Raw genomic sequence first — 16377 nt, forward strand, 5'->3', positions numbered from 1 at the left:
ATAAAGCTCCAGAAAGTGTTTTGAATCAATAAATGTAGGCCTACATTTCAAACGGTTTTATTTGTGACAAATAATAAACCAACAAACCTGGACTCAAACTCAAAAACAACAACAACAACAACAATAAAAAAATGAGTCGGTTAGCAAGTCTTGATGTTTTAATTTTATTATCACTTAGTTTAATTTATTTCAGTGTTAATGTTTCAGTTAATGAATCTACTACAAACTAAATGAAAACAAAGTATATAAGAGACAAACTATTGGCTAGCATTTCTCATTATAGGCCTACATAAAAAAACTCACAGTGTTAACATTTACTTTGCTTAAATTTGATGCAAATAATAAACGCCTACATTTATTTTCTGTATTATTACTGTACAATTATTACTGTAATTTCAGCACTGTGATTAAGAATTTGTTTATCCACAATATTTCAATTGAATTCATCTGCTACAAAAGCTCTCAACAAACTGCAGCAGATTAATTAACACTTGAGAGAACGAACAGACACGTTTACTTTCTAATTTTTTAAAAGTCTGTGATTGTAGTGACACTTAGCAATAAAAGACAGCAAACACACGGCCCAAAGTATTATTATATTATAAAGTAGTATTCTGGCTGGCTTCCTACTGTATGAAGTTACTAAAGTGTCCTGTGTGGTTGCTAGGCGTGATCTTAGTGGTTGCTAGGGTGTTGCTATGTGGTTGTTAAGATGTTGTTTTTTTTGTTAGGAGGTTGCTAGGGTGTTTTGGGTGGTTGGTAGTTGTTACAGATGGTTACTATGGAGTTTTTATGGAGTTCTTAGCATGTTATTAACATGTTTTAACACTTAGTTGTTATTAGCATGTAGCTATTCACTGCTAGCATGTGTAGCATTTTGGAAGTCCCGTTTGCTAGCATAAAAACAAAGCCACTAGATGACAAGCCTGCAACCATTAGCCAAAAAAGCACAATGGCTAAAGTTAACGCTGCGGTAAAGACTGTCAGTGCGCAGGGAAGAAGAGCAGAGGCTGTTACACGATAGACTGAGAGGTGCTGCATGTGATTACATTAGCCGTTACGCTTTCTCCAATGGTAGGAGATACAGACCCTCCCATCTCCCTGTAATAATAAAGTCTCTGGTAAAAAGATCCAATCCACATCTCTATACGATGATCTGATGCAGAGATATAGGTCTTGGTAAATGGTTGCTAGGGTACTCTGTCTGGTTGCTAGGGAGTGTCTTGGCAGCTGTTAGTGATGATGCAACACTAATAATAAGTTTAAACAGCATTTCAGCTTTTTCAAGCCAACTTAATAATGTTGCAGCAGCTTCTGTGTTTTGACTACTAAAATATACTTGATTACAAGATGTTGAACAAATCTCAATTCTACACTCATAAATTATAATTTATGTGACACTATAATAGAAATAAATTAAGGTGATTTCCATTAACAGAGATTGAGAAAAGAACACACATACACTGATCTGTGTCACACACTTTTATTCTGACATATTTCAGTGTCACAGTATAAATGTAATGAAGAGACTCTATAACATCTGATTCATCATCAGCTCAAAGCATTATGGATAAAATCTCTCTGTTCTGATTCATCAAATCAGTTTCACTGATCCTCCATAAACCATAATCCCAGGATAGAGCGGTTGAGTGAATGTGGTCTGGAGTGTGTGGATGAGGCTCATTGTGTCTCCAGAGATGCTGTAGAAGGACAGAATTCCTGCACTGTGATCCACATACACTCCTACTCTATAGTGATTCACATTATTCACTGTTCTACTGATGATGGGCTTTACATGGAGATCAGTGTGTATGTTATTGTGACTTAATGAGTAACCGTAGGGAGAGCAGGCCAAACACCAGGACTGATCATTATATCCAAACCCACACTCAGGACCCCCTCCCTTCCTGCCGATGCTCTTATATGACACTGATATACACAGACCATTTCCACTCCACTCAATCTCCCAGTAAGACCGTCGATCACTCACACTCTCTCTACACAACACCTGAGGCCACACACCACCATCAAATCTGTCAGGATGATCAGGATACGACGGCGGTGTGCCAGTGTTCCCCTCAGATAGAAGGAGGCGTTTATTCACTGTGTTCAGATCCAGAGTGATCTGATGGGAATCTGATGGAGATAAAACACATCACAGTCAGGAATCATCAATCTGATCTTTTAATGTGTCTGAACTCTTCATGTTCAGTATATCATCAGTGTCTCAGTACAGTTGAGCAGATATCCTGTGAAAATCATCATTATCATGATCAACTCTAAAACTCTTCTGTCATGTTTTCTCATTCAATGAGTTTCTCTGCTTGTTTTCTCAGTGACTTACATTGTAGGAAGTCGTTCCTGGTCCTGGGAACAATGTCTGTGGAAATCAAGAGACATGAAGAGTGTGATTATCATGTCAGGAGAAAATGATCCTGCATCCATCGCTCACACATGCAGAAATCTTCCAACACAGAAGATATTTAGAGAAATGCCTCTGCCGTTTCCTGACACAGACACTACTGAGGGTTTGATATTATTGACTCGTCATCATATCTGATTTGTTTTCTGTAGACATGAACTGATCAGAGGGAACAGGATTTCACTTTGCTCCCCATACAGAGAAATCATATCGCTTCATAATACTTGGATTAAACTTCAACCTCCTTAGTAATGTTCTTCAAAGAGACTCTGATCAATCAATAAATGTGTCCTGCTCAATCATTTGATTAGCCTACACTATATTATAATTCTACTGTTTATTATGAAAATGTCTGAATACATGGAAGCCACATTTCAGCTTCAGTTATTAAAATCATAAAAATTATGTTTTGGTTTTAAATTCTTCTAAAAACATTTGGTATCATCAGTATTTGAATGTGTGATTTTAAGAGTAAATCCGGGCTACAGTAGACTCATGTTAGTGCTGTTAGAAGTGACCCAGTGTTTGACGAGTCAATCTCTTCTCTCCTTCAGTTAACCAGTTTGAACTGCTTTTACCTGTTTTACTCTAATTCTGCGATTTTTCCATCCTTACATTAGCAACACATTATGATTTCACACTGGTTATGCCTCTCAGATAATCTGCCAGCAATAAACAAAGCCTAATGTTAATTGTTATTATTATATGATCTACAGTTCCATAGATGTTTAATAAAGAATATAAACTACATTGTTTAGAGTTGTAAATTATGTAAAATAACTCAATTATAGGGTCAGATCAGGGGTCTGAGATCTTACTGCACTGACTCCATATTCAACAATGATCAAATTCAAGGCAACGAAAGATATAGATATTTTTAAAATGTTTTTTTTTTTTGTATGATCTATATAGGACCATAAATGTTTAATATAAAATATTTAATATGAAATGATACAATATAAGGTTCCAAAATATTTAATATGAAATGTTACAATATAATATAAAGTTCCAGTTTAGTAATTCAAACATACAGAAAAATTGTTTTTTTTTAAATTAGACAACATTCCTTGTGTACATTTACAATTTGAGCGCATCTCTCTCCGTCTGTGTGATGCACAAGAGCATCCTTCAACAATTCAGTCTCTGTTATGACACTGTTGTGCTCATGTCTTTCAATTCATAACATTAACATAGTAAATAAAATAAAGCTAAAATGTAAGTAATTCATTGCAGAAAAGCATCTCTCAAAGGCTCTGTATACTTCAAGTTAAGTCATTCTTCATTTAGAGGTGAAAATCTTTTCAGTAAGTGTATCAAACAACACAGAACTTTGGGTAACACTTTAGAATACTGTTTCTTACTTTCTGCATAACTAATAAGAAATCACTGAAGAACTAATAGGTAATTCTTCATTAACACCTAATTCACTACTGTTAACTACTAAGGAAGATGTGTTAACTAATCAGTATGTAATAGAATCTTATGATTATGTTAAGTAACAGTTAGCTAATCAATAACTAATGAATTCTGCCATATCTCCTGAAGAACTACTATAATTATCTACTAATTAAAGTTCAAGAAAAATAACTACGAAGTAACTACTAATGAACAAAAAAATAATCCTTCGGAAAGGATCCCCACCATAATTATCCAACTTACCACAGATATAAAATGTTTTTTTATTTATTTACATGTATGTTTACATGTATGTTTTATTTGATCTACAAAATCATTGTTGTGCTGTAAATCATTTTATTATGAATGTCAACATACAGGTATGCAGTGTCAGTCTCCTAACGAGTGTCACATCGGCCTTTGCATGATGGAAACACCTGATCCTTTGAAAGGTGCCGTAGAACGTTCTTTTACAAGATGTAATATAAGTCTAAGGTGTCCCCTGAATGTGTCTGTGAGGTTCAGGTCAAAATACCCATAGATATTTTTTTTATTAATTTTTTAAACTGCCTATTTTGGGGGCGAGCTCAACACCGAGAGAGTTTACTGCTGTTACCTAAATACCCACTAAGTAAACTAAACTACACTGGGGAAGCGAACCCTAAAGGGATGCTGCGGAGGCCACAACCTACCCAGTAGGGGAGGAATTTACGTGGAGAATATACATATGGACTGGCCCGGGGGGCAGTACGCATATGGAGTCCCTGGGACGGCTCCACCTGGGTAGGGGGAGACACGTCTGACAGGTGACGGCAGAGCTGGCTCTGCTATAGGAAAGACACGGGCTCACCGTAGGAAGTTTGACCGTGGAGAATTACACATATGGGATCGCTCACGTAGAGGAGTCACAACATATGGAACCCAGCCAACAGACAACGTCAGAGACGGATGTTGGCCTGGCATCAGACACACGATGTCCGAGCCGAGGGGGAGGTGGAGGAACTTGACAGGCTTTGCCAAGCGGGGAACGCGACTGGAGTCAAAGATGCACATATCGCATATCACATACATGGCAGTGCAAGCCGACACTTAGAGCAGGTTCAACGCGTCTACCGGCTGGTGGAAGCGAGTACACGGGAAGAAACCGGCTCTACACTTAGGCTATAGAACCTAGGGAATGTGTTGGGTGTCGCCCAGCCCGCAGCTCTACAGATATCTGTCAGCGAGGCGCCATGAGCCAGCGCCCAGGAAGAGGCCACTCCTCTGGTGGAGTGGGCTCTCAACCCGAACGGGCAAGGCACGCCCTGGGATTCGTACGCCAGGGCGATGGCATCCACTATCCAGTGGGCCATCCTCTGCTTGGAGACAGCCTTTACCTTCTGCTGGCCTCCGTAACAGACGAAGTGCTGATCTGAGGTCCTGAAGCTTCGCGTTCTGTCTACGTATACACGCAGAGGGAGGACGGGACAGAGCAAAGCTAGGGCTGGGTCTGCCTCCTCCGAAGGCAGCGCTTGTAGGTTCACTACCTGATCTCTGCAGGGAGTGGTAGGAACCTTGGGCACATATCCGGGGACACCCCGGGGTCTCAGGATGACGTGAGAGTCACCGGGCCCGAATTCTAGGCACGATTCGTCGACCGAAAATGCATGCAGATCCCCTACCCTCTTAAGCGAAGCCAATGCAACCAGGAGGACGGTCTTAAGAGACAGTACTTTTAACTCGACTGATTGCAAAGGTTCAAAGGGATGAGAGATGTAAAAACTAGGGTCAGATCCCAAGAGGGTATGGAGGGAGGGTCCCCTCAGGAACCTGACGATCAGATCGTGCTTCCCCAGGGACTTGCCATCAGCTGCATGGTGATGTGCGGCGATAGCGGCAACATACACCTTGAGGGTGGAGGGAGACAGCCTTCGCTCCAAGCCCTCTTGCAGGAAGGAAAGCACAGATCTGACCGAGCATGATCGGGGGTCCTCTCGGTGAGAGGAGCACCATTCAACAAATAGGTTCCACTTCAACACGTAGAGGCTCCTCGTGGAAGGAGCTCTAGCGGAAGTGATGGTGTCTACGACCGCTTGCGGGAGATCACTCAGAACCTCCGCATCCCGGTCCAGGGACCACACGTGGAGGTTCCACAGGTCGGGACGTGGGTGCCATAGGGTGCTCCCTCTCTGGAGGAGGTCCTTCCTCAGAGGAATCGGCCAAGGAGGGGCTGTCGTGAGGAGCATCAGATCCGAAAACCAGGTACGAGTGGGCCAATACGGAGCCACAAGCAAGACCTGCTCCTTGACCTTGCACAGGAGCTGTGCGAGAAGGCTCACTGGGGGAAACGCATATTTGCATAGGCCCCGGGGCCAGCTGTGTGCCAGGGCATCCGTGCCGAGCGTGCCGCCGGTCAGGGAATAAAACCACTGGCAGTGGGCAGTTTCTGGGGAGGCAAACAGGTCTACCTGGGCCTCGCCGAAGTGCTGCCAGATCAGCTGGACCGCTTGGGGATGGAGCCGTCATTCGCCCACAAGTGGAGGCTGCTGTGAGAGCTCGTCGGCTGCACGGTTGAGCACACCTGGGACATGAATGGGACAAAGCGACCTCAGATGCTTCGGACTCCTAGCAAGAGATGGCGGGAAAGTTGTGACATGCAATTAACATTAGGCTTTGTTTATTGCTGGCAGATTATCTGAGAGGCATAACCAGTGTGAAATCATAATGTGTTGCTAATGTAAGGATGGAAAAATCGCAGAATTAGAGTAAAACAGGTAAAAGCAGTTCAAACTGGTTAACTGAAGGAGAGAAGAGATCGACTCGTCAAACACTGGGTCACTTCTAACAGCACTAACATGAGTCTACTGTAGCCTGGATTTACTGTTAAAATCACACATTCAAATACTGATGATACCAAATGTTTTTAGAAGAATTTAAAACCAAAACATAATTTTTATGATTTTAATAACTGAAGCTGAAATGTGGCTTCCATGTATTCAGACATTTTCATAATAAACAGTAGAATTATAATATAGTGTAGGCTAATCAAATGATTGAGCAGGACACATTTATTGATTGATCAGAGTCTCTTTGAAGAACATTACTAAGGAGGTTGAAGTTTAATCCAAGTATTATGAAGCGATATGATTTCTCTGTATGGGGAGCAATTACCGGGATTGTATCTCCGTGGGGGAACGTCTGATGATTACACTACGGTTCTTGGCAACAGGTAAGGTTATTTGTTGTTTGAACATTTCATTAAAACACCTTTTCAGTTGTTTATTTTTATTTTTGGTGTATTGTGAAGCATTATAAAAGTGAAAAGAATTTTATTATTTTGTATCCAGTTGTAGTCTACTTAAAAAGAGACAACATATAAAACATTATTATGGTTGTTTTTAGTACAATGTCTTTAATAACAGATAAAAAAATTGCTTTAATGTAGTGTAATACAAATGCTTTAAAAGTGTTAGATTTGACTCTGTAAAAGGTGTGGAAAATTAATAGTGGAGTTATGTGTTTGTAATCTTTGCAGGAGAAAGCTTTAAGAGCCTTTCTTACCAATTCAGGGTGGGAATGTCCACGATTCAGCAATTCGTTACTGAAACCTGTGCAGCAATCTACCAGGTCTTAAAAGACAAATACCTTAAGGTATACATGTATCTGTTTAATGTTTTTTGTTTTAGCCCTGTAAAACCCAAAAATGAGCATTTTTTTTTTTTTGATCTCTCAGATATAGTTTAAGGAGGCCTCTGATGTACAAATTAAAGATTTTTCAATTTTTTTACATTTTAGTAAGGGTCATTTTAGGGTCTTATATTGTAGTAGATAAACTGAAAGAATAGACAGGGTGGTAGACCATGTGTCGAGAGTAGAGATCTAAGTATTATCCATCAAATTATAATTTCAATGCAAATGCAAATCAAAATTCCACTACTACATTCAAACAATACAGTCTGGCTGGCCTATTATGCTCTCTACTTATCATACTAAAAGAACACATACACCCCCCACAGCAATTACAGGTTCATATTCAAGACCATTTACACCTGTCCCTGAACAATGCAACAGGCATCTCCCCCAAAAATCCAAAACATGAAGAGCCTAATGCTGACCTATAAACACTTCTTCTATCCAATAGCACTGTGAGGACAAACAATAGAACAATAGAACCCATTAACTATGTAAATGTGATGTAAATGTGATCGGCATCTGTAAAAGGCATCTCCCCCAAAAATCCAAAACATGAAGAGCCTAATGCTGACCTATAAACACTTCTTCTATCCAATAGCACTGTGAGGACAAACAATAGAACCCATTAACTATGTAAATGTGATCATGAGAGGAAAAAACATTTTTCAGGCATTTTTTTTTTTTTAATAAATTTTTGAAAGTGATGTAATTTTGCAGCAGTGGGCTTTGTAGGGTTAATTCAAGAATGTCAAAATCACTGAGTTATTAATGGTCTGATGAGTTAAACTAATTTCTTTTAATTATATTGTTTTTCAGTGCCCAGACACAGTGGAAGAGTGGCAGCAAGTAGCCATTGGATTCCAGAATCAGTGGCATTTCCCAAATTGCCTGGGTGCTCTGGACGGAAAGCACATTAACATTCGTCCCCCTCCAGGAACTGGATCTAAATTCTTCAACTACAAGCATACATTCTCAATAGTGCTTATGGCACTGATAGACAGCAACTACAGATTTCTGTATGCAAAGGGCGCATTTCAGATGGTGGAGTGTTTGGGGGATGCTCATTGCAGGATGCCATGGAGAAAAGAACATCCAACATTCCTGCACCTGCACCACTTCCTGAATCAGACCAGCTGGCCCCTTACTGCATTGTGGCTGATGAGGCATTCCCCTTAAAGGAATACATCATTAAGCCATACCCGAACCGAAAGCTGTCTGTAGAGCAACGCATATTCAATTACAGATTTTCGTGAGCTCGAAGGGTGGTTGAAAATGCATTTGGCATCCTGGCAAATCATTTTCGTGTACTACTAACCACCATTAATATTCGAAGCACTGCCAAAGTGGAGGACATTGTTTTGCTGTGAAGTGTACATGGCAGGAATCGACCAGGAAGGACAAGATCATGACACTGTCCCTGGAAGATGGAGAGAAGACCCTGGCCTACAGCAGGCCTCTCTGCCACGCACAACCAACAGTACAACACACGCCAAACAGCTCAGGGATAAACTGTGCCAGTACTTTAATTCGGACACCGGTGCAGTGCCCTTTCAGTGGGGCAAAATATAAGCATGTAGCAAACTTGTTTCTTTCCCCTCACTGACCTTGGTTTATGTTTTATAACAATGGTGTGAAATTGCAAAATAAAGTTTACATTTTTACATCGTTTTTTGTGAATCTGTGCAGCAAATGTGCAGTATAATGTCCAAAAATAGCATTACGGTAATTTACATAAAAATATCAAAACAGTAGGTATTTTAAATAAATAAAATGTACAGAAATATAAACTTTGCATACATACTCTAATATAACATACAACTAAGCGTGACATATTTACTATATGCTACAATATCTGTTTACACTTTTGCTACAAGTGTGTATACTGATTGGAAGATGCATCCAGTGCATGGTTGTGGCCCACTGAATATTTGAAAATGCAATTATCAACCTCCAATGCTGGAAATGTGGCAGTAGATGTAAATTCTGCATTCTGTGTTCAAGATTTTTGCAGTAAACTGAGATGGCATCATTGGTGTTTTCCTGTGATGCCAACTTTTCTAGAGTTTTGCCAATGGTGCGCATCAAGTTTGTGGATTCCTCGCTGGAGGATTCGTCTTGCATCTACCTGCGCTTCCCTGGAGGCTTTGCTTTTATGTAGGAGCTTTGCAAAGGGTCCTTTCTCATGGCTGTGGACTCAGTTCCACAGATGGTGGATTCAGCAAAGGGTGTACTTGACCGTAGGTCAGCATCACTGAAGCTGGGGTCTTCATGGGTGCCAGTCCAGGTGTCACTGTTGGTACCATCTGAGGGTGAACAGGAATCACTATCAGCTGCAGGTTCCTTAAAAAAACATAAGATACAAATGTGACAAGTTAATGTAATGGCTTGACTTAATATGCCGAGTTAGCACTGGCCACCTTTCAAAAAGCAAAATTTTTATTCTGAAATTAAACACTATATTTTATATATATATATATTTGTTTATTTACCGTGATCATTAGATTTGAAGTGCTCTCCTTCCTTTTTGTGTGAGGCTCTAGAAACTGCGGGTGGTTCAGGATCTATTGCTGCCTGCCAGTCTTCTGAGCTCCAGAACTTCCTGAGGGTCCTTGTTTCTTATAACGCATGTATTGGGTTCGCAATGAATCCCACCGCTTCTTGAGCTCTTTCTCTGAGGGACAAAGTCAAATTTTGTAAGCATTAAGTGTTATGGCTACTTATTATGTCACTTTAATAAGTATTTGTTATGCCAACAAATGTTACTTTTTGCTGTATTGTTAATTATATTATTAACAATTTGATTGTTATTATTATGAAATATTAGACGCTAGCACATATTATTAAATACTATCTGTTTCCATAAACAAACTTAGTTTGGTACACACAAAACACTAACACTAAGTTTTATTTTTACTATGGACTATTGAACAATAACAAACAAGCTTTCTAAAGACCTCAATTGCCAAAAAGGAAATCTTACCTGATATGACGAGTTTATTTTAAGATCTCACGCCAAAGTTCAGCTTTCACCACACGGTTGACATAACATTTTTCCGTAATGTCATACAAACCCGGCCTTTCCTGGATCATGCTGATCAATTTGTCTTCACTTGCCTCATTCCAGATAGCCATGTCTTTCTTGAAATCTTCACGTATCTAAGGTAAACAATGTGTCATAGAAGGTCATTACTGAATGGGGTGGCTGTTTACAGAGTGATGTATCAAAGCATATTAAATGCAAAGTTGACTGGAAGGAAGAAATTGGGTAGGCAAAGGTGCACAAGCAACAGGGATGACCGCAAGCTTGAGAATACTGTCAAGTAAAGCCGATTCAGACACTTTGGAGAGCTTCACAATGAGTAGAATGAAGCCGGAGTCAGCGCATCAAGAGACACCACACTCAGACATCTTCAGGAAAAGGACTACCAAGCCACTTCTGAAATAGAAACAATGTCAGAAGCATCTTACCTGGGCTAAGGAGTATAAAAACTGGACAGTGAACAGTGGTCGAAAGTCCTCTTTTCAGATAAAAGTAAATTTTGCATTTCATGTTGAAATCATGGTCCCAGAGTCTGAAGGAAGACTGGAGAGGCACAGAATCCAAGCTGCTTGAAGTCTAGTGTGAAGTTTCTGAAGTCAGTAATGATTTGGGGGGCCGTGACATCTGCTGGTGTGCTGGTGTTGGTCCATTGTGTTTTATCAAGTGCAAAGTCAATGCAGCCATCTTCCAGGAGACTTTGGAGCACTTTATGCTTCCATCTGCTGACAAGCTTTATGGAGATGCTGATTTCCTTTTCCAGCAGGACTTTAGCACCTGCCCACAGTGCAAAACCCACTTCCAAGTGGTTTGCTGACCATGATATTACTGTGCTTTATTGGCCAGCCAACATGCCTGATCTGAATCTATGGGATATTTTCAAGAGAAAGATGAGAAACAGTCAATCCAACAATATACAGATGATCTGAAGGCTCAATAGTGCCTCAGCAGTGCCACAGGCTGATCACTTCCATGCCACACTTCACTGATGCTGTAATTTGTGCTAGGAGCAAGTCATTTGCTGTAATATGTGCTGCCGACCAAGTATTGAGTGCACAAATGAACATGCTTCAAAGAACTTGAACTTTTCTGTTTTGCAAATCCATTTTTTGATTGATCTTAGGAAATATTCTAATATTTTGAGATACTGGATTTTGGACTTTCATGAGCTGTACGCTCTAATCATCAAAAAAAAAAAACAAAAAAAAAAAAACTTTTGATGTAATGTAGGGAAAAATGTTTTACTTGTAAAACATGTAATGTAGGGAATCTAAAATATATGAAAGTTTCATTTTTAAATTATTTTTCATTTTTAAAAATAATTTACAATAAAAAATGAACTTTTTGATGATATTCTAATTATATGACCAGCACCTGTAGACAGCCACTAGATTTTATTCCTGAATGAATCAGCGTTTTGAACGAATCGTCAAATTAATAAATGACTCTTCTTTAACACAATGACTTATCGCCACCTAGTGTCGATATCACTTATTCCAAGTATCATTTAATTTTGTCATTTCATATTTCTGAAAAAAAAAATGTTGTTTAAAATATTAATATTAATAAAGCATCATACAGTTGGTTTATACTGATTTAATTGCTAACAGCCTAGTGTCATATTATTCTAATTTATTTGACTACATTTAAGAATTTCACATTATAGATAGCATACATATTTAATAAGATTAGGAAAGAAATTATATATAAAGGTAAAAAAAAAAATTAAAATCATTTGTCTTATATGGGAAAGTAAATTTCTGACACTGGTAGATGGCATTAAATATCTAGCGTTAGCGTCAGTTCTGGCACGTCACGTCAGTCAAGCTTGCATCAGCTAACTCCCAGGTGACTTATGTCTACCTATAGGAATACGATGGCAATCACGGCATCTATATATAAGCTCCTCAGTATTATCAGCAGCTATTGCATTTCTCAGGAGCAAATTACCCTCCTCCATCCCCAGCTCCTCCTCACTTCAGTCAGGATTGGCCTTATTATTTCCCCTGAATCAGACTAATTCTCAAAATATGTGTACGTTAAATCATGATTTTAATGATATCTGCATGTTGGTCCTGTTCCGTTTACCCTGGGGGGTTTATTGCTGCTCTCCCTGCTCTTATCCATGCTAGGCTGCATGGATGGGCAGGGAACCACAACTAGATCCTAATGAATTAGTTAATTATTGGCCGATCTCAAATCTTACTTTTCTGTCAAAAATACTAGAAAAGGCAGTTTCATCGCAACTATGTTCCTTTTTTAGAAAGAAATAATATCTGTGAGGATTTCCAGTCAGGATTTAGACCGTACCATAGTACTGAGACTGCTCTCATCAGAGTTACTAATGATTTGCTCTTATCATCAGATTGTGGTTGTATATCTCTATTAGTGTTACTGGATCTTAGTGCTGCATTTGACACTATCGATCACAATATTCTCTTAAATAGACTTGAAAACTATGTTGGCATTAGTGGAATTGCATTGGCATGGTTCAAATCATACTTATCTGACCGTTATCAGTTTGTAGTAGTAAACGATGAGATGTCATATCGATCACAAGTTAAATATGGAGTACCACAAGGCTCAGTACTAGAACCGTTGCTTTTTACTCTGTACATGCTACCCTTGGGAGATATCATTAGGAAGCATGGCATTAGTTTTCATTGTTACGCTGATGATACTCAGCTCTATATTTCTTCATGCCCTGACGAAACTTACCAATTGGCAAAATTAACAATGTATAGCTGATATAAAAAACTGGATGACCAGTAATTTCCTACTACTAAATTCAGAAAAAACAGAGATTCTAATTTTTGGACCAAAAACTTCTTCACATAATAACCTAGAATACTGTCTAACACTTGATGGCTGCTCTGTTAAGTCTTCGTCATCAGCTAGGAACCTGGGTGTGCTCTTTGATACCAATCTTTCATTTGAAGGCCATGTTACTAGCATCTGTAAAACCGCATTCTTCCATCTTAAAAATATATCTAAACTACGACATATGCTCTCAATGAAAAATGCAGAACAGTTAGTTCATGCGTTCATGACCTCAAGGCTAGATTACTGTAACGCTCTACTGGGTGGTTGTTCTGCTCGCTTGATAAATAAACTACAGCTCGTACAAAATGCAGCAGCTAGAGTTCTTACTAGAACTAGGAAGTATGACCATATTAGCCCAGTTCTGTCATCACTGCATTGGCTTCCTGTTAAACATCGTATAGATTTTAAAATCTTGTTAATTACTTACAAAGCACTAAATGGTTTAGCTCCCCAGTACCTAAGCGAGCTCTTAATACATTATAGTCCCTCACGTTTATTGCGATCTCAGAATTCAGGCCAGCTGATAATACCTAGAATATAGAAATCAACTGCAGGTGGTAGATCCTTCTCCTATTTGCCACCTAAACTCTGGAACAATCTTCCTAGCATTGTTCGGGAAGCAAACACACTCTGTCAGTTTAAATCTAGACTAAAAACGCATCTCTTTAACCTGGCATACACACAACACATTATCAATTTATATTTTCAAATCCGTTAAAGGATTATTAGGCTGCATAAATTAGGTCAGCCGGAACCGGGAACACTTCCTATAACACCAGATGTACTCATTACATCAGAAAAAGAATGGCATCTACGCTAATATTAGTCGTTCTGTTTATCCCGAGGTTTACCGTAGTCAACCAGATTCGGGCCATATTTAGGTGAGACCGAGGACCGTCGCCCTGACACGACAACAACGCAGCCCTGTATCAGCAGAGATCGAGTCAACTAGATCATCCATTGTGAAGACATCATCGACACGACAGCCAGTGCCACAGTTCCTCAACAGACCGTCCATACTGGCCTGATGAATACGATCCTCAACTGGATGGACCTTAAATAAATACTTTGAATGTTGTGATTCTATCAGACTTATGATAGCAATCTGAATCATAACAAAGCACTGTTCGCCAGAGGAGAACTGGCCCCCCGACTAAGTCTGGTTTCTCCCAAGGTTTTTTTCTCCAGATTAACACCTGTTTGCCACCTGATGTCACCTGTTGGAGTTTGGGTTCCTTGCCGCTGTCGCCTTTGGCTTGCTTAGTTGGGGACTCTTGACATTTGTTTTAGGGTTGCACGAAAAATGGTCAAACTGATAATCACGATTATTTTTGCTCAAATTATAATGACGGTTATTAATCACGTTTATTCTATCAAAAGAGTAATGTAATTATGGCTATTTTGCAAGTTCTTTACCAACCTACACTTCACCCAAAAGGCCTGTAGGTGGCACAAAGACTTAATTTAACCAACTATGATAACTTCGTTAGATGGTAAATCAATACAAAACATGGTTTTGGTGAGCGCTTTGTAATATGTATTCCCATTAGATTTTAAAGCAACAAAATTCATTTGCAATAAGACAAACCAGATTCAAATTGCCCGGCAAATTCGTGAAGCAAAGAAAAATAATTTCTAGCTGATCAACATTATGAAAACTGGTAAAACCTTTACGAACTTCAAAAGATAAAACAGCGAAATTCCTAATATTAATTCCAATATTTCCAAATTATGTTTATTTTCATAGAGCGGGCCAATATCGTGACGATTATTTAAAAAATCAATCGAGAGAAGCAGATATTGTTATTGTGATTAAAATACGATTTAATTGTGCAGCCCTAATTTAATCTAATTTGACTTTACATTTATTCAACAGTGCTTTTGATCTGCCTGTATTGACACTATTCTTTAAAAGGAAAAATTATATACCAATTATCAATGTAAAGCTGCTTTGACACAATCTGCATTGTAAAAAGCTCTATATAAATAAAGGTGACTTGACTTGACTATAGCTCTTTTCACAATACACATCGTTTCAAAGCAGCTTTACAGAGAACGCATGTCAAAATTACAGTTTAAGAAGAATGCAGTTAGCAAATAATGTAATAATTTGGGCAATTAATTTATGACACTGTTAGTATTTAACTTTAAGCTAGAAGCAATGAGCTCCTGGAAATTTTTTTTATTACATATCAACAATAAATTAGGGAAAGTGCATATTGCATCTTCTGAAGTCCTCGCAGGAGTCGACGCCGTCTCTTCACAGGTGTTGTTCATCTGAGGTCTTCTTAAGAGGCTGGATCTAAACTGAAGCTGATGTCCTCTCTAGTCACCTCGGGACGGGTGTCCCGAGGCAAAACAGAAAAGCAAATAGAGAATAATTAGCGTAGTTGCTGTTCATAACATTAAGTAAAGATACGTGCAATTGATCTGACATGAGATGCATTATGTGAATGCTTGGCTAAAGAGATGTGTCTTTAATCTAGATTTAAACTGGGTGAGCGAGTCTGAGCCCCGAACATTATCAGGAAGGTTATTCAAGAGTTTAGGAGCCAAATGTGAAAACGCTCTCCCTCCTTTAGTGGATTTAACTATCCTAGGTACAACACTGAAACTTAAGGAGTTGGTTTCACTGGACATTTTTAAAGTGATGTTAAATGATTTGGAGACAGAAACATCGGTTTGTAGATGTTTTGATTAGTTTGTATGTATTTAAATATGTATGTATGGATGTTATCTGTTAAACCCACGTGAGATGTGTTGCCGTCACTCTGGGCCAGGATGCTTTTGTAAAAGAGATTTTGCTTTTTTTCCTGGTAAAATAAAGGTTATAATCATAATAATAACATTGTAAGTGTATTATTTAGTGGAGGACTGTCAACATGACCTCAATGACATTATGCACAGATGTTGGCATTGCAAACGCGTCTGCCGTCAACAAGAACAAGCTGTGATCCTTTCTCCTCATCTCAATTGTTGCCCTGCTGAGTCTCAGTGAAGGCACTGCGTCTTCTTCAGAAAAACACAC

General features: G+C 39.1%; 1 protein-coding gene across 1 annotated transcript in view; it reads right to left on the bottom strand.

Annotated features, from left to right (window-relative positions):
- Positions 1-16377, bottom strand: part of LOC137006233 (zinc finger protein 135-like) — a 160718-nt gene that overhangs the window by 116047 nt on the left and 28294 nt on the right. The window lies entirely within an intron of this gene.

The sequence above is a fragment of the Chanodichthys erythropterus genome, chromosome 3 (genome assembly GCF_024489055.1).
Source record: "Chanodichthys erythropterus isolate Z2021 chromosome 3, ASM2448905v1, whole genome shotgun sequence".
NCBI lineage: Eukaryota > Metazoa > Chordata > Actinopteri > Cypriniformes > Xenocyprididae > Chanodichthys > Chanodichthys erythropterus.